Source organism: Pan troglodytes, chromosome 6 (assembly GCF_028858775.2).
Source record: "Pan troglodytes isolate AG18354 chromosome 6, NHGRI_mPanTro3-v2.0_pri, whole genome shotgun sequence".
NCBI classification, from domain to species: domain Eukaryota; kingdom Metazoa; phylum Chordata; class Mammalia; order Primates; family Hominidae; genus Pan; species Pan troglodytes.
In genome coordinates, this window is record NC_072404.2 from 67,983,778 (window position 1) to 68,002,791 (window position 19,014).

At 50.6% G+C, this 19,014-nt stretch overlaps 1 long non-coding RNA gene across 9 annotated transcripts in view; it reads left to right on the top strand.

Moving 5' to 3' along the window:
• The first annotated feature begins 6,347 nt into the window (after positions 1 to 6,347).
• The window catches only part of LOC107975830 (uncharacterized), a 48,626-nt gene continuing 35,959 nt past the window's right edge, over positions 6,348 to 19,014 (top strand). For 6 of the 9 annotated variants that reach the window (XR_002942454.3, XR_010158870.1, XR_010158871.1 and 3 more), the window contains exons 1-4: positions 6,348 to 6,523; positions 13,858 to 14,186; positions 17,594 to 17,780; positions 18,828 to 18,938. This is a non-coding gene — a long non-coding RNA (uncharacterized LOC107975830). Of the gene's footprint in view, positions 6,524 to 13,857; positions 14,187 to 16,097; positions 16,447 to 17,593; positions 17,781 to 18,827; positions 18,939 to 19,014 lie in introns of those variants that run through there. The other 3 variants (XR_010158874.1, XR_010158873.1, XR_001719310.4) reach the window with 3 other exon arrangements.

The window sequence follows — 19,014 nt, forward strand, 5'->3', positions numbered from 1 at the left end:
ATTTATATTTTATATATATATTATATATATATAATATTTATAGTTTGTAGAGACAGGGGTCTCACTATGTTGCCCAGGGTTGTTCGGAACCCCTGGCCTCAAGTGATCCTCCCACCTTGGCCTCCCAAAGTGCAGGCCCAGCCTAGAACTAAACATCTTGTAACATGAAGCGAACTGCTGACTGGGAGTATTCAAGGAGACGGTAATACTTAATATCCCACATCATGCTAAAACTGGGGTTGCAATGTAAGTTTCATGTAAGTGACATCTTGGCTGCCTTACTGCCTCACAAACACATCTCATTCAATGCCCATAGCAGCCCACGAGGCTGCAAACATGCCATCCCGGGGATGAGAAATCTGAGGCTGAAACTGCCTGGGTGACCTAATGAAGTGGTGGGGCTGCACCAGAGCCCAGGCCCCTAACCCCGGGGACAGCCCGAGTTCTATCCAAGGTGCAGGAGCCCCTTCCTACCTCCAGCTCAGACTCGAATCTGAGATCCCCTCTAATTCCAAGTGGCCTTGCAAGAAAGCAAACAGTGAATGCCAGGCTGGCTCTCCAGCCCTGCTCTGGTCACCTTCTGAGCAGCTCCCTTTACTGAGTAACCTCCCTTTATTGTCATATTGTTTATGTACAAGAAAACAACACATTCTGACAACAGAACAGTGGGGTGGGTTGGGGGGGTGGTCAGCACCAGGTGCTGGGCCTGGTGGGATGGGCTGTGCCTTGCCAGAGACCCCTGCCCCTTGTGGGATCAAGGAGCCTCTCTAAAGAGTCCCTCTGGGCCAGGCACGGTGACTCACACCTGTAATCCCAGCACTTTGGGAGGCTGAGGCAGGCAGATCACCTGAGGTCAGGAGTTTGAGATCAGCCTGGCCAACATGGTGAAACCGTGTCTCTACCAAAAATATAAAAATGAGCCGGGTGTGGTGGTGGGTGCCTGTAGTCCCAGCTACTCAGGTGGCAGAGGCAGGAGAATCACTTAAACCTAGGAGGCGGAGGTTGCAGTGAGCCAAGATCACGCTACTGCACTCCAGCCTGGGTGACAGAATAAGACTCCATCTCAAAAAAAAAAAAAAAAAAAATCCCACAAAGAGATCCTCTGCAGACAGAAGCAGCTAAGATTCTCATTCCAAGGACTGGAAGGCTTCCACCCAACGGGGAGGTCACAGCTTTAATCACACAGATACGGTGCTAGGGGTGGAGGTGGCGGGGCGGACCAGCACCGCTCGCAGATCTGCAGAGAGCACTCACTGCCGGGGTGGCCTAGAATTCCGCTGTGATGCTCTGACATCAAAGGACTCTGATCTGTAACTCCCAAGTGGGACCTTGCTTCAGACTTGAGCAAACAGGGGAGCTGGACTCTTGGAGTATTGTGGTCCAACAGCAAGGCAGCCTTGTACCAATGCCGGGGCAGGAAAGGGACTTGCCACTTGGAACTCTCGCTAGTAAGTTCCATATGGGACCTGAGAGCCCCAATCTCTACATAAAGCTCTAGTGGGGCAAAACCTATAAGAAAATACAGGGTGAAAAGTACTATGGAGCAAAAAACCCACCCAAGTCCCAAAGCCATCCATGCAAGAAGTGACCAACCTCAGTTCCTCTCCCCTTGCCCAGAACTCCAGGTGATGTGCAAAAGTTGCAACCACACACTATATATTTTTTGTTTCTTTCTGAGACAGGGTCTCACTCTGATGCCCAGGCTGGAGTGCAGTGGTGCAACCACAGCTCACTGCAACCCCCACCTCCCGGGCTGAAGAGATCCTCCTGCCTCAGCCTCCCAAGTAGCCGGGACTACAGGCATGCACCACTACACTCAGCTTTTTTTTTTTTTTTTAAATATTTTTGTAGAGATGGGGTCTCATTATGTTGCCCAGGCTGGTCCAGAACTCCTGAGCTCAAGCAACCTACCCACCTCGGCTGGGATTACCAGCTTGAGCCACCACGCCCAGCTTACTGTCTTGCTTTACATAGAACAGTTCTCTAAACACCTTTTTAGTCACAGTTGTAAATCATTCATATTTTTCCAATGCTATGGCTAAAGGATGAACACTGATGTCTCCAATTTCAGTATCTTTGTGAAAACAGCTAATTAGCAACTAAGCACTTCTGAGCTGGGGCAAGCTCTTGCTGCTTTGAGTACACCTGTGATGAATGTGGCCAGAAGGAAGAAGTGAGTTTTGCTCAGCACACACTTATCAAGTGCCTGTTGTGTGTCCTGCACGTGCATGGCCAGAAGGAACATCCTGATCACCTGGTGCTGAAATTCTGCAAAAGAATTAGTGCAAATAATGGTAATAGGGCATTAAAAATGCCAAACAGGGCCGGGCGTGTTGGCTCATGCCTGTAATCCCAGCACTTTGGGAGGCTGAGGCGAGTGGATCACCTGGGGTCAGGAGTTCGAGACCAGCCTGGCCAACATGGTGTAACCCCGTGTCTACTAAAAATACAAAAAATTAGCTTGGTGTGGTGGCAGGCTCCTGTAGCACCAGCTATTCTAGAGGCAGAGGCAGGAGAATCGCTGGAATCCGGGAGGAGGAGGTTGCAGTCAGCCAAGATCATGCCACTGCACTCCACCCTGGGCAACAGAGCGAGAGTCTGTCTCAAAAAAATAAAATTACATTAAATAACAAATAAACAAGAGCTTTTCAGTTAAAAGACAAGGAACACAAAAATTCAACATAATTTTGGTTAAGAGAGGGAGGAATTGTAAGTCAGCCTGGGTTAACTAGGGCTATTGGGAATACCCAAGGATGCTCGTGGCAGGCCCTCCAGCCCATGTCTAGAAGGCAGATAGGTGGGCTTGGTTATTTTTAGAACACCAGGAGTGATCTAGGGTCTTTAATAAATGCAGGACACTAGTCAGAAGCAAATCAGGCCAGGCATGGTGACTCATGCCTGTAATCCTAATGCTTTGGGAGGCCAAGGTGAGATGATTACTTGAGGCCCATGAGTTCAAGACCAGCCTGGGCAACAAAGCAAGACCCCACCTCTACAAAAATAAAAATAAAAAGTATTAGCTGGACATGGTGATGTGCACCCACTGTAGTCCCATCTAATCAGGGAGGGTGAGGTGAGAGGGTCCCCTGAGCCCAAGAGTTTGAGGCTGCAGTGAGCTATGATTGCACCACTGCACTTCAGCCTAGGTGACAAAGTGAGATCCTAACTCTTAAAAACAAAACAAAACAAAACAAAAGAAAACAAAACAGGCCTTCCCTTAAATACTAACACTCACCCAACCCACCAGCATTCTTGCACATAAAACCCAACCAAATGAACATTTTACTGAGGGACCAACAATAGCATGAAGTCAAAAACCAGATGAGGTACACATTAAGCAATTCTGCACAATGGGCTGCAGCCTCAAGGTGCCCACAGGATCTGGCTATTTCTGGAGAAATCTAAAGCTGGGCCAGAGTGATTGATTAGACAAGAATGTTTTCCAATGTCAGTGGACATAAAATATACACATTGGTCTGCAAGTATGAAATTGTTTAAAAATCTTTAGAACTCAAGATGCAATCTTCCTTCCACAGGAGGTGGATGAGAAAGAAGCCTGGGTCAGACACATGCACTTGGGAAAACATTTGGAAGTGGTTTTGTGGACAAGTTGCCTGTGAGAGGCATGCAGAGTCTGATTGCTATTTTAGTGCTAGCATCCAGAAACAAGCCTAATGCAGGGCAGTTGCTTTCCAAAAGAGCTAAACTAGGGTCTCTCTCTCTCTCTCTTTTTTTTTTTTTTTTTTGAGACAGAGTTTCACTCTTGTCAGCCTGGCTGGAGTGCAATGGTGCAATCTCGGCTCACTGCAACCTCTGCCTCCCAGGTTCAAGCGATTCTCCTGCCTCAGCCTTCCAAGTAGCTGGAATTACAGTTGCCTGATACCACACCCAGCTAATTTTTGTATTTTTAGTAGACAACGGGTTTCACCATGTTGGCCAGGCTGGCCTTGAGCTCCTGACCTCAGGTGATCCTCCTGCCTCAGCCTCCCAAAATGCTGGGATTACAGATGTGAGCCATGGTGTCCGGCCACTAGGGTCTCTTTAGAACACACGCACACACACACACACACACACACACACACGTGCACGCACCACTGACAAAACCAGGCCCTGGTTTGGGACAAAGGATTTCATTTTCTTCCTGAGCCCTCAAACTTTAAAACCTATATATTTTTAAATGAGATCCAATTCAGTACCTTCAACTGTAATCTTAAACCAAGTGGCCCAACTGTGTACCGGGCAGTGCAGACTGCTTTGGAAAGGTTTAATCTTGGAAGCAATTGGGCTGCAAGTGGCCCTGCTGCAGACGAGCCCATCATCCTCTGACAGGGGGTCTTTTCAGGCAATTTGTCAACAGCCTCAGCAGAGCAGAAGCAGCACTCAGACACTCTAATCATAGGGTGCTTCACGGAGTGGTGGCAATCCTGCTTTCTAGATGCAGCCAACATCAATCAAAGAAAAGTCCACTTAACCAAGCTAGTGTATTTGCCAGAGGACTCAGACTGCAAAGGAGTCTTTCCAAGCTCACAGTCTATCAAGTTCAAAGGGCTATGCTTAGGCACAGCCTGCAGGCTCAGCTCATATGAAAAGGCTGGTAGGAAAGATAAAATTCAGCCAGGTGTACTGGCTCATGCCTGCAATCCCATCACTTTGGGAGGCTGAGGCAGGAGAATCGTTTGAGCCTAGGAATTTGAGACCAGCCTGCGCAACATAGCAAGACCCTGTCTTAAAAAAGAAGGTTAAAAAAAAAGTTTTTAAAAGAAAGACAAAAATCCGTAGAGAGAGGCGGCAAGAGCTGCTGCTTCTAGAAGCACAGCCCAGCCACAGCCATGTGGACTCCAGAGCTGGCCCCTCCTGCTCCAGTGATCAGATTGCTTCCCCTCCCCTCCTCCTGGCCTTGGGACAGGATCTGGTGGCATGGGGGAGGCCAGCATTCTTCCTGCTGTCTGTCCTCTGCAAGCCAGGCTCCTGCCCAAGGAGGGAAATGCTGCAGAGGCACCCTACAGAAGTGTGGCCCGAGGGCCAAGAGGAAACTCCTGCTTCAAAGCCCGGCCATGAACCTGAGCACTCAGGGGCCTGTTTCTTGCCTGCCCTTGGCATAACAGCTCCTACTTGACAAAGGGAGGAAGAGAGAACTGGACACCTATGTTTGGAGGGAGGAAGCGACTTCCCGCCCAACACAGCATAGCATCCTCTCCAGGATCCTCTGCCCCAGCCAGAGCCTGCTCTGGCACTGGAGGCCAAGGCCGCTTTCTTGGTCCAAAAAAAAAAACACCATTTTTTTCACCAGTGACAGGTTCACCTTCAGAAAGGAAACCAGAAAACCCAAAAGCCCCTCTTTCTCTTCTTCCTCAAATGCTATCAGCCTGAGTGGGGTGTGGAAATACTACTTCTCCCCAAAACAGGCTGTGATGCTGGTGGACGAAGATGACAGATGCCCTGCTGGCAGTCCTGCTGAAAAGCGATGGCTTGGAGAACCGCCCAGGCTGGGGAAGATGCCCAGGGTCTTAGATGGTTACCCCTGCCCGACCCTCAGGCAGGACAGGAACTGGCTGTCTCCTCTCTGAGTCTTGAAATCTACACTGCACACACCTGGCAAATGTGCACCTGCAGCTCAGGCACAGCCCTGCAATCCACACTGCACGCACCTGGTAAATGTGCACCTGCAGCCCAGGCACAGCCCTGCCATCCGCACTGCACACACCCGGTAAATGTGCAACTGCAGCCCAGGCACAGCCCTGCCATCCACACTGCGCACACCCAGTACATGTGCAGCTGCGGCCCATGACAGCCCTGCCATTCACACTGCACGCACCTGGTAAATGTGTACCTGCAGCCTGGGCACAGTCCTGCCATCCACACTGCACAGACCTGGTAAATGTGTACCTGCAGCCCAGGCACAGCCCTGCCATCCACACTGCACACACCTGGTAAATGTGTACCTGCATCCCGGGCACAGCCCTGCAATCTGCACTGCACACACCCAGCAAATGTGCGCCTGCAGCCCAGGCACAGTCCTGCCATCTGCACTGCGATGCCTACAGCAGTCTTTATGGAGGCTTATGATGGCACAGTACCCAGCTCTGTGCTAGATCCTGGGCTGTGGCAGGAGGGTACATAGCTCCACACTGGACTTTTGCTGAAGGTGCCCAGTTTAAGATACAGGCACTGAACCAAGTGACTGACACTTGGGGAGCTCATTCTCTGGTGGCACAGGAACCCCTGAGACTCAGGAATATGAGTCAGGCCAGCAAGGACTGCTCTGTCAGTGCCCACAGGGCCCAGCAACACTGGGGTGGAGTCTGGAGTCAGCCTCTGATCCAACAGTGAAAGCTCTCTGAGATCACAATCATGAGAAGACAGGATCCCAAGAGCTGTTGCGAAGACCCTGTCCCAGATGTTGTGCTCCGCACCTCATGGTTGGGTGGCTTCCAGCAGCTTCCTGAACCTGAGCCTGCTCTGCCATCTGTACAATGGGCACAACATCAGCCTCACATGGCTGAGATGAGGCCACGGGACACAAGTAGGTATTAGTGTTTATAAACTGAAAAGTTAGCTGGGCGCTGTGGCTCATGCCCGTAATCCCAGCACTTTGGGAGGCTGAGGCAGGAGGATAATTTGAGTTCAGGAGTTTGAGACCAGGCTCACCAACCTGGTGAAACCCCGTCTGTACTAAAAATACAAAAATTAGCCAGGCTTGGTGGTGGGCACCTGTAATCCTAGCTACTCAAGAGGCTGGGGCAGGAGAATCTCTTGAACCCAGGAGGTGGAGGTTGCAGTGAGCCATGATTGTGCCACTGCACTCCAGCCTGGGTGACAGGGCAAGGCTCCATCTCAGAGAGAGAAAAAAAAAGAAAAGTTATGGAAATGTCCATAGAGACATGCAGCAGGCTCCGTGCCCGTACTCATTACACTGTTGTGGGGACCCCAGGGAGGCCCACACTACTGCTTTCCCCACTCTGGGGATGGGGAGAACCTGATTTGTCTTTGGTCCACAGGTAGTGAGCACAAGGGCCCAATTCAGGTCCAGATCGGGGTGCTGACAAGGACTGTGTTTGGGGCTGCTCCCATGCAGACACAGCCCCATGGACAGGCCCTGATAGGCGGTCAGAGGACACGAGACAAAAGCCAGGAAAGCAGCTCTAAGGGCTGGGATGGAGTGCACACGAGCACCAGGGAGCGATTCCCAGAAGGGCTGCCCTGCTAGGAGACTGCACAGGAATCTCCTAACAGAGGCCACGGTGCACAGGAATACTGGAAGGGACGCGAGATTTCTATGGGCAGACACAGGGTGGAAGGGCATGTGTGTGGCCAGAGCAGAGGAGAAAGAGAAGACAGTCTGGAGCTGTATTTGACAAAGTCACAAAATGAAAGAAGGTCAATAAAGGGTGGGAGGAAGAGGAAGGAAGGGAGGGAGGGAAGGAAAAGAGGGAGGGAAGGAAACGTGGGAAGGATGGATGGAGGGAGGGAGAGAGAGAAATGAGGGAGGGAGGGGAGTCAAGCATAATTAAGGTTTTGCATTTTAGATCATGAATTCATTTTCTCCCTTGGAAACAACTGTGCGCCTGCCTCTGCCTCAGTACCACCACCCCCAGGTCTGTTCAGTGTCCCCTCCATGGTCACACCATGTTGGGCACAGACAAACCAGAAAAACACAACTTGCTATAACATGCCTGCACAGGGGGCCCGGCCACCTGGAGACGTGGGCTGTTGTCCACTCCCAAAGACCAGTGGGTTGGGGGTTGCAGGATAGCCAGCTGGGTTTGAGACAGGATCAGACTCTGGGGAGCCTTCTGGCCTGTGCCTGTGACCAGTACCCACCTGGAGCAGAGGATAGCAACACAGGAAGTATCTGCAGTCACTCTCCTGCCATCCACATGTGCATGCCTTTCTGGGTCCGTGGGGGTGGGGTAAGACATTCTCTTGTAACAAATGTAACATATGTAACATATCTCTTCTCCCAGAAGGTCAGATATTATCACCAAAATGTAACATATGCAGATGGTCCTGCATCTCTTTTTTTGTTTGTTTTTAGATGGAGTTTCACTCTTTGTTGCCCAGGCTGGAGTGCAGTTGGTGTGATCTCAGCTCACTGCAACCTCCGCCGCCCGGGTTCAAGTGATTCTCCTGCCTTAGCCTCCTGAGTAGCTGGAACTACAGGTGTGCACCATCATGCCTGGCTAATTTTTGTATTTTTAGTAGAGATGGAGTTTCACAATTTTGGTCAGGATGGTCTCGAACTCCTGACCTTGTGATCTGCCCACCTCAGCCTCCCAAAGTGCTGGGATGACTATCGTGAGCCACTACGGCCGGTTCTGCATCTCTTTGGTAAATATTAATAAGCATTGGTAAGCTTCCTGCAAACTGCCTACCACTCTGCTTAGTCCCCATACACACAACTCTCTGCTCACCAGGGTGCTGTGCTGATGCCCCTGTGGGACATGGGCCAGCCAATGTTTGGACGCTTCCAAACACCAACAACAGTTTTGGGCGAGGAACTCTAATCCTTGACAACTACCATCTAAAAGATATGTTATAATGGTCTGTGGGATTATTTGTTGCATTTGTTTCTCTATTTAGTGACCAAAATTTATTTCCCAAGTACATTGTTAAGTGAAGTTCCGACAATGTTTATTGTAAATGGCCCTTGCCTTGTAGACATTTGATGAAGGCCATTGAATCCAAAGGCATAAGTAAGACCAGAATTCAAGCCACACAGTTTGAGAGGGTACTGTTTTATAAGAAGGAGAGATAGAGACACATTCATTTTTTTTAAATGACAGAAAGAACAGGATGCACCTGGCATGCTTTGTGACTGGGAGCAGTTTCTGTGGGTTTCTACCGAGAATCCTTTATGGAGTTCACGTGGCAGGGATAAGTGAGCCATGACTGCCTGGAGGGGACTCTCAGGAGAGTATGAGGAGGCAGCCAGGCAAAATGGCTGGAGTAGGGGGTGTGCCTGAGAGCCCATCAGCAGCAGTTCCCCACAATCACCCCCAGCCAGGTTTCCAAGCTGCCATGTTTCTGTTTCTCTCTCCCTTTTTAAATTTTGAGACAGGATCTTGTTCTGTTGCCCAGGCTGGAGTGCAGTGGCACTATCACAGCTCACTGCACTTGACTTCCTGGGCTCAAATGATCCTCCCGTCTCAGCCTTCTAAATAGCTGAGACTACAGGCATGTGCCACCATGCCTGGCTAATTTTTTTTTTTTTTGAGATGAGATCTTGCTATGTTGTCCAAGCTGGTCTTGAACTCCTGGGCTCAAGTGATCCTCCTGCCTCAGCCTTCCAAAGTACTGAAATTACAGGTTTGAGCCACTGTGCCTGGCCTTAATATTTCTCTTCTAGACATGTGAGATGACTCTGAGTTCTTGAATGCCCTCCAGAAGATAAACCAAGACCTTCTGGAACATTCTTAGGAGGGAAGTAACAAGCAGGTTCCTGAAGGTGACGCCAGAGAGAGTAGAAGCCTTCAGCCCAGGTCGAGAGGCACGGATCTGAGAAGGGAGCTCAAATCTTCTTTTTCGTTGTTGTTGTTTGAGATGGAGTCTCACTCTGTCACCCAGGGTGGAGTGTGGTAGTGTGATCTTGGCTCACGGCAGCCTCTGCCTCCCAGGTTCAATTCTCTTGCCTCAGCCTCCCGAGTAGGTGGGATTACAGGTGTGTGCTACCCCACCTGGCTAATTTTTGTATTTTTAGTAGAGACGAGGTTTTACCATGTTGCCCAGGTAGGTCTCAAACTCCTAACCTCAGGGGATCTGCCTGCCTTGGCCTCCCAAAGTGTTGGGATTAGAGGCATAAGCCACCATGCCTTGTCTCAAATCTTAGTCTAGTTAAATGTGTGCAAAGCTGGCCAGGAGGTTCCAACGAAATGACTGTCCAAGTAACACCAGCTGAGGTCTAGGAGAGAAATAAAGGTGGCAACTGTGGTATGATGGGGAGAGAATGATGGAAGGTGAGGTCCTCAGGAGATGAAATTGGCAAGATGTGGTAATGTGTGAATGAGGAAGGGGAGATGGAGGAAGGGCTCCCATGTGGCTACTCTTGGGCTTGGCTGGGGTGGCCCAGTGGGCACTGCGGCCACCACCAGGAGTAGGAGGTAGGATGCCTGAGTGAGTGGAGACAGATGGGCTCTGAGAGTGCTACATCTGCAGCATGAATGGCAGCTGGGCAGGTGGATACACAGCTGGACGGGTTTGGGGTTGGGAGGACAGAGAGAGTAACAGGAGCTCTGGGAACAGCCCAGGAGCACCATGATGGGGAGAGGGGAGCTGAGGATGCCAGGGAAAAGCACAGAGGATGAAGGGGTGGCTCAAACACAGCCTGAGAATGTCCCAGTCTGCATCAGGAGGTGTAGTGTAGGAACAAGGCTGATATTAAATGGAAGAGGCTGGGACAGAAGTCAGAGTTAGGGAAAGGAAAAAGCAGCCCTGTCAAACCTGCTCAGAGAGGCTAAAAACCCATGGACGCCACCTGGCTAGTTTGTGGAGGCCCTTTTGTTAATCTGCCATGCATGTGTAAAGGAAGAACGAATACATGAATGAATGAAAAAACGGCAGTCGCGTGGAGTGGCAGGCACTTTGCTTTATTCCTGCATCAGCAGTTCTGACATACTAGGAAATAAAAAGGTAAGTGCTCCCCTGGGAGGCCTGAGCCACCCCCAGAGGATCCTGCACACACCCACCTCCCTATCAGAGCAGCTGCAGCTCTCTCTGACTCCATTTCCCTGATGGCGTGGCTGCCACAGGCCTGTGGCCATCTCCAGCACACCTTGTTATCTTATTTATTTATTCGTTTATTTATGAGATGGAGTCTCACTCTGTTGCCCAGGCTAGAGTGCGGTGGTGCAATCTCGGCTCACTGCAACCTCTGCCTCCCAGGTTCAAGCAATTCTCCTGCCTCAGCCTCCCGAGTAGCTCGGATTACAGGAACCCACCACACGCCCAGCTAATTTTTGTATTTTTTAGTAAAGACGGGGTTTTGCTATGTTGGTCAGGCTGGTCTTGAACTCCCGACCTCAGGTGATCCGCCTTCCTTGGCCTCCCAAAGTGCTGGGATTACAGGCATGAGCCACCATGCCTGGCCCAAGCCCTTCTTTTTATAAAGACAAAGAGTGGACCTCCCACCCAGGCCACCTAGCCAGCCACCCGGAGCTGGACATGACCAGCAGCAGGATGACCGGGCCCCCTCGGGGTGGCCAGAGGTTCCCCAGGTCTAGAGGCTGTGAGTGTCACAGACATATTATTCCCTATTGCAAATGGAACAAGATTGTTGTCTAATCATAGATAATTACCATGAACAACAACAAAACAACTCCAAATAATACAAGTGTGGCAGGGGGAATCAAAGCTCTGGTGGTCTCACAGCCCAAATTGCACCCCTGCTAATAGTATAGCACATTATCTTCCAGAATCCACCACAATGGCCAGACTTCTGCTCACTGGCACCTGAGCCTCTGTAGCCAAGCTGAAATAAGATCTAAATCAATATCGCCCTCTGGGAAATATGGCTGATTGGGAAGCATGTTTTTCTTTATCTTACAAACATGTACTGACCACACCCCCCTCCACTTGCTGGGCATGGGGCACATAGGGTGTGGCCCAGGCCTTGGGAGCTCCACCAGCCATGGGCAGGCATCTGTGGTGAGGTTACAGTTTCATTAGCTGACACTTCCCTTCTGTGCACACCAGTCTCCCAAATGAAAAAAGAAACAGAGTGGAGTTTAAGTTGGCCACTTTCAATCTTTTTTTGTAGTTTTAATTGCAGAAGACCATTTTCAAATAAAATTTTACATGGATGCACGATACTGCTGAGCAGGTACAAATGGGGTTGCTCTGGTTGAAGATGGGAGGGGGTGGGATTTAGGTCGCCCCCCCACCCTGTCCCACTTTCCCCTGAGCTTTAAGGAGCTCAGTAGGAAAGCTCTGGCTAGAAGTGTGCCCCTCTCCAAGCCTCTTTCTACCCTGACCTTCTGTGACTGTAGCCACACTTATCTGATTACACAGTCCACAACTCTAAGATGTGACTTTGGTTGCTTGGCCCATGTGACAACATCTGGATTAACCTACTGATACATATTTTTGAAATGGAATCTCACTATGTCGCCCAGGTTTGCCTTGAACTCCTAGGCTCAAGAAATCCTCCTGCCTCCCGAGGATCTGGGACTACAGACATGTGCCACCATGCCCTGCTAATTTATTTTTTGTAGAGATGAGGGCTTGCTATGTTGCCCAGGCTGGTCTTGAACTCCTGAACTCAAGTGATCCTCCAGCCTCCCAAGTGGCTGGGACTATAGGTATATGCCATGGTGCTTGGCTACTGATAGATTTTTAAAATTATTATTATTGTTATTTATTTGGACTCTCACTCTGCCACCCAGGCTAGAGTGCAGAAGCACGATCTCAGCTCACTGCAGCCTCTGGCTCCCAGTTCAAGTGATTCTCCTGCCTCAGCCTCCCAAGTAGCTGGGATTACAGGCACACACCACCATGCCCAGCTAATTTTTATATTTTTAGTAGACAGGGTTTGGCCATGTTGGCCAGGTTGGTCTTGAACTCCTGACCTCAAGTGATCCACCCACCTTGGCCCCAACTGATATTTTTAAAAGATGCAGACGTCACAGAAATAAAAATCCAATACATAGGCTAGATGGCTATGAATTCTAGCAGAAGTTGGTCAACAAAACAGAGAAACACACGTCTGCCATGAGCCCTGGTTTCTCTTGCATACATTTTAGCTGGTGTCCCAGAACCCATCTGCTATGCTGCCCATGATGGTCGTAGTGCAGGGGGACCTACAAAGCTTCGTTTCAAACACTGCTTGTGTTTTGACAGCCTTTTTCTTTTGTACGGTGTTTTTAAAGAAGTGAAACTAGAAGTACTGGGTCTCATAAGCCGCCTGAGGGAAGGGTTTCCCTTCTGAACCTGTGGGTGGGGGGCTAGGGAGAGATGCTGCCTCAGTAGCAGCCCCTGGCTGACCTGACAAGACTTCTGTGTCTATGGGCGCTGGTTCAAATCCCAGGGTAGGTTTAAAAAGCATTTACGAGGCTCCGTAAAGATGCAGAAATACATACTCGAGAGGAAAAGAGAATTTCAGAACCCTCCTGTGGCTTTTATCCTATCAGACTACAACTGGCCAACATCTGCCACTGCACTTTACCTCCAGGGATTTGAGCAGCACTGTGAGGTGCAGATGCAAAGGGCTCAGAGCCAGGGGAGAATCACAGAAGACACACAGCCCAGTAGTCCTCCCTGACCATGGAAGGGGATGTAGGAGAATCCTGGGCTCATAGTACTGACATTTAGCAGCCACTGTAGGTTTTGGTCTTGTCTCACAAGTGTTTTCCCCATTTACCTCAGGTACTTTTTTGTTTTAAAGAGTTGGAGTCTGGGTAGGGCGCAGTGGCTCATGCCTGCAATCCCAGCACTTTGGGAGGCCAAGGTGAGTGCGTCACTTGAGGTCAGGAGTTCATGACCAGCCTGGCCAACATGGTGAAACCCCGTCTCTACTAAAAATACAGACATTAGCCAGGCGTGGTGGTGGGCACTTGTAATCCAAGCTACTCCAGAGGCTGAGGCAGGAGAATTGCTTGAACCTGGGAGAAGGAGGTTGCAGTGAACCTGGATCTCACCACTGCACTCCACCTGGGGGATGAGTGAGATTCCATCTCCAAAAAAAGAGATGGAGATGGGGTCTGGCTCTGTTGCCCAGGCTGGAATGCAGTGGCACAATCATAGCTCACTACTGCCTTCAACTCCTGGGCTCAAGCAATCCTCTCGCCTCAGCTTCCTGAGTAGCTTCCTCTACAGGGACTACCATGCCCTGCTAATTTAAACATTTTTTTTTGTTTTGTTTTTCAGAGATGGGGTCTTACCATGTCATCCAGGCTGGTCTCAAACTCGTGGACTCAAGCGATCCTCTTGCCTCTGCCTCTCAAGTAGCTGGGATTACAGGTGTGAGCCATTGCACCCGCCCATTGCCTGTCATTTGCATGCAGATGCTATTCTAACATGAAACCTTTTACTCAAATATTTATCTACAATGGAGTCTCTCCGGAGTCAAGCCATGTCTCCACCGTGGTGAGGCCATCAATTCATTTGAAGTGGTTTCCCAGAGCAAAAGCTGCACCTATGTGCAAGTGATGCCCACACTGAGTGTGTATGGACAGACTTCAGGTGTCTTCTATCAGGTGGGTTCCTGCTCCAGGCCCACCTTGTCCATGAGGCTAACAGGGGTGACCTTAGCATGTGCCCACCCCTCTGTACACCTAGAATCCAAGGGGTGGGATGGACAGGTGTAGGAGCAGGAAACAAGCGTGTGGTCCAGCTGGAGGAGACGGTCTTGGGGTCAGTACATCTGTACCGCCTTCAGAATTCTCCCCAACTCCCTGCAAAAGTCCCGGTGAGAACCTCACCAGTCTCAGCTTCCATCCAATGTCAGGGCTGAGCTCTCCACCTCCGTGGTGACTTCGAGCTCTTAAATGCCAGGACCTTAGGTTAAAATTCACACCAGATCACAGTGAAGCAGAGGAACGTTCCACTTGGGTTTGAATTTGGGCTCTGGGACCTTCCATGGGGGCTTAGAGACTTTCCTAACATTTTCCACCTGTGAAATCCAGGGATTATTAAGCTACCCCAGCGGGATGCTAGAGGCTGAGCTGAAATCATAGCTGACCAGTGCTGCATACTGAGCCTCAGCACATGGTCAGGCATGCCTGCTATTTTGATTGCTAGCACTGGTCAGTGCAGACAACGTCCCAGGCGAGGTGCCAGTGGGGACACATGGAACCAGATAGCACCAGAGCTCTCTGGTTCTGCAGTCATGTGGAAGATGGAGGCCTGCACGCTACATAGTTGGGCAGGACGAGGTGACACCAGTGCTGCGAAAACAGGAAGGAAGGGGGCTGAGGGCTGGGAAGTTTCTTGGAGAGGCAGGCCCCTGAGCCGAGCCTTGGAGGATGAGCAGAATATGATGGAATGAGGAAGCCTTGCTTCCAGTAGGGGGTTTGAGTGTCCTTCCCCCACAGTTTTATTATTATTTTTTCTTTTTTTGAGACAGAATCTCACCCTGTCTCCCAGGCTGGAATGGCGCAATTATAGCTCACTGCAGCCTCAACCTCCAGGACTCAAGCAATCCTCACCTTTGCCTTCCGAGTAGCTGGGACCACAGGTGCACGCTACCACACTTGGCTAAATTTTATTTTTCACAGAGATGGAATCTCATTATGCTGCCGAGGCTGGCTCGAACTCCTGGCCTCAGGCAATCCTCCTGCCTCCAAGTTGGCGTGCAGTGGTATGATCTTGACTCACTACAGTCTCTGCCTCCTAGGCTCAAGTGATCCTCTCACCTCAGCCTCCCTAGTAGGAGGGACAACAGGTGTGTGCGACCACATCTGGCTAACCATCTCTATCAAAAAAAAAAAAAAAAAAATACCGGCGCAGCACAGTGGTTCACACCTGTAATCTCAGCACTTTGGGAGGCTGAGGCGGGAGGATCACCTGAGGTCAGGAGTTCCAGACTAGCCTAGACAACATGGTGAAACTCCGTCTCCAATAAAAATACAAAAATTAGACGTCTGTGGTGGTAGGCACCGGTAGTCACAGCTACTCGGGAGGCTGAGGCAGGAGAATCGCTTGAACCCAGGAGGTGGAGGTTGCAGTGAGCGGAGATCATGCCACTGCACTGCAGCCTGGGTGACAAGAGTGAGACTTTCTCTCAAAAAAAAAAAAAAAAAAAGCCCTAAACTAGGAGTCATAAGGCCTGAGAGCAGGCCTGTTAGTCATCAGCTCTGGGCAAATCACCTGTCTTTGCCTGTATTGATTCATCCACCATCCCCAAAAGCACAGAGGAAGATGGGGGAAAGTGTAAACCTTGGGGCAGCTCGCCAGCGCATGCGCGCTCCAGGAAGACCCAGCAGCCCCACCTCGAGTTCCAATTGGCTGCGCGTGGCGGTCGGTCCGATGTGACGCCATAGGGGCGCGCCCTCGGTGACGTGTTAGGGCGCGACTTCGGTGACGTCTTAGGGCGCGACTTCGGTGACGTCTCAGAGGCGCGCCTTCGGCAACGTCATACACGCTGGCCTTCCGCGACGCCACAGACGCGCGCTTTCAGCGACGTCACAGGGGCGATATAGTACCTGGAGCTGGTCAGTCTCCTCAGAGTCGAGCCTGGTAACCGCGACCTCCTCTCCAGGTCATGTGTATTGCTGGCTGGAGAAGGGTAGTTGACAAACTCCCACCCAGCACAGTGTGTATGTCCGTCAAAAATAGGAAACTGTGTCCGGTGGCGGCGGACGCGAGAGGATCCTTTCGGGCCAAGAGCAGCCTGTTAACCTGGCGCGACCCCATCTCTTTAGTCCCACCTCAGCTTCCCAGCTACTTGAACCCCGCAAGGTTCAAGGCTCCAATGAGCTATGATCCCACCACAACACTCCAGTCTGCGAGACTGAGGTAACCCCTGTCTAAAAAAGTAAAAAAGGAAACTATCCAAGTGTGCAACAGGGAGGGACTGCTTAAAGAAAACATGAGGCTAGTTGGGCCCACTTATCCCAGCACTTTGGGAGGCCGAGGCAGGAGGATGGCTTGGGCTCCGGCGTTCGAGACCAGCCTGGGCAACATGACAAAACCCCGTCCCTACAAAAGGTACAAAAATTAGCTGGGGGTGGTGCACACCTGGCCTGATTTTTGTATTTTTTGTAGCGATGGGGGTCTCGCTATGTTGCCCAGGCCGGTCTCAAACTCCTGGGTTACTGATATTCTCACCTTGGCCTTTAGACTTGTAGGGATTACAGGCGTGAGCCACTGTGCCCTGCCTGGGTTATGCTATTTAATAGAATAAGAACGTGTTCGGCCCGGCGTGGTGGCTCACGCCTGTAATCCCAGCACTTTGGGAAGCCGAGGTGGGTGGATCAGCTGAGGTCAGGAGCTCGAGACCAGCCTGACCAACATGGAGAAACCCTGTCTCTACTAAAAATGCAAAATTAGCCAGGTGTGGTGGTGCATGCCTGTAATCCCAGCTACATGGGCCTGGTAATTGAACCCCTCAGACCTGAGGATGAGAAAGCTTGCCTCAGTTCTTCCCCAGGTGATCAGCCCAGGGGTAAGGAAGAAGAGGCCGGAAAAGAGGACCCATGAGAAGGGCCCCCTCCTGGAGTTTGAGGCCCACTCCCTCCTGCCCCGGCCTCTCCTCTGTCCCACTCCCTGCTCTGCCCCACTCCTGTAGCCATGGCAATGGGGGGCTGCATTTGAGTACGGGCCCCAGCAGCAGCCCTAAGCCAAAAGTGGGCAGGCTCACCTGCAGGGGATTAGAGTAACATGGCAGGAAGTAAGGGTGAAAGCCGCCCTGGAACCGTGCCTCTCTGCCCCATCACATCACTCGGGTGCACTCCTCCCTCACCTCACTCAGGCAGCAGCATCATGAGTTCAATGGGAGTGATGTCCTGCTCCCTCTGCTGCCTCTTTTTAGTCTTGGGCTACCATAACACTTTCCCTTCCCCAGCCCTGCCAACCTGGTGGGCCATTGGACTTCCCTCTCCCAGGGTCCTGGGGACAGACCTGTCCTGTATCATACTCACAGAGAGACCCTTTTTTTCTCCAGGGCTTGAGGATCAGCCAGATTTCATGAGTTAAATGGAGATCTGAATCATACCAAGCTGAGATTGGGGTACAAACTCTCCTCTACTGAAAAGTAGTAAGGGATTCCAACTTCGTGAGAGGGAGAGTGGGGCAGAACCAGACCAGACAAGGAGTGGTCACCTGGAAAAAGCCTGCCATCAAAGGCCTTGGTGAGTGCTGGGTGCGGTGGCTCACTCCTCAGCAGTTTGGGAGGCTGAGATAGGTGGATCACTTGAGGTGAGGAGGTTGAGTCCAGCCTGGGCAACATGGCAAAACCACATCTCTGCTACAAATACAAAAATCAGCTAGACATGCTGTGCTCCTGTAATCCCAGCTACTCGGGAGGCTGAGGCAGGAGAATTGCTTGAACTGGGGAGGCAGAGGTCGAAGTGAGCTGAGATTGTGCCACTGAATTGCAGTCTGGGAGACGGAGTGAAACTGTGTCCCTCCGTCAGAAAAAAAAAAAAAAAAGAAAATGGCCTTGGCAGAAGGACCGGCCTGGCAGTGCCTTCCCTTGAGTTTCTGCTGGGTAGGCCTCTGCCATGAGGAGGTGCTTCCTTCTTCCTCTCCATGGCCCACAGCAAAAGACTGTGTGCTTCTAAGGGGTTGGGTGGGGGACTATTGAAAGAACTGGAAACCTTCAGGTGGGGTTTTGTGGTGTTTTGTTTTGTTTTGTTTTCTTGTTGTCGAGATGGAGCCCCACTCTATCACCCAGGCTGGGGTGCAGTGGCACAATCTTGGCTCACTGCAACCTCCGCCCCACCCTGGGTTCAAACAGTTCCCATGTCTCAGCCTCCTTTGTAGCTGAGATTATAGGCATGTGTTACCACCCCCAGCTAATTTTTGTAATTTTTAGAGATGAGGTTTCACCATGTTGGAAGGCTGGTCTTGAATTTCTGACCTCAAGTGATCCACCCACCTGAGCCTCACAAAGTGCTGGGATTACAGGCATGAGCCACCATGCCCAGCCCCTTCAGGTGGGTGTTGAGGCTTCAGTACAATACTAGTTTCCCGTGGCTACTGCAACAAATTACCACACACTAAATGTCAGTGCTTTTTATAAGGTGAAACAAATTATCTTGTGGGGCTTTTGTTGTGATGGTGATTTATTAGATTTTTTAGTTTAAAGACAGTAATGCTCAGGTGTTGTAAAATTATAAAAGCAATTCTCACATTTTATAATTTTTTTGAGACAAAGTTTCACACTTGTTGTTCAGGCTGGAGTTGCAATCTCAGCTCACCACAACCTCTGCCTCCTGGATTCAAGAAATTCTCCTGCCTCAGCCTCCCAAGTAGCTGGGACTACAGGGGTGCGTCACCACACCCAGGTAATTTTTGTACTTTAGTAGAGATGGGGTTTCACCATGTTGGCCGGGATGGTCTTAATCTCTTGACGTTGTGATC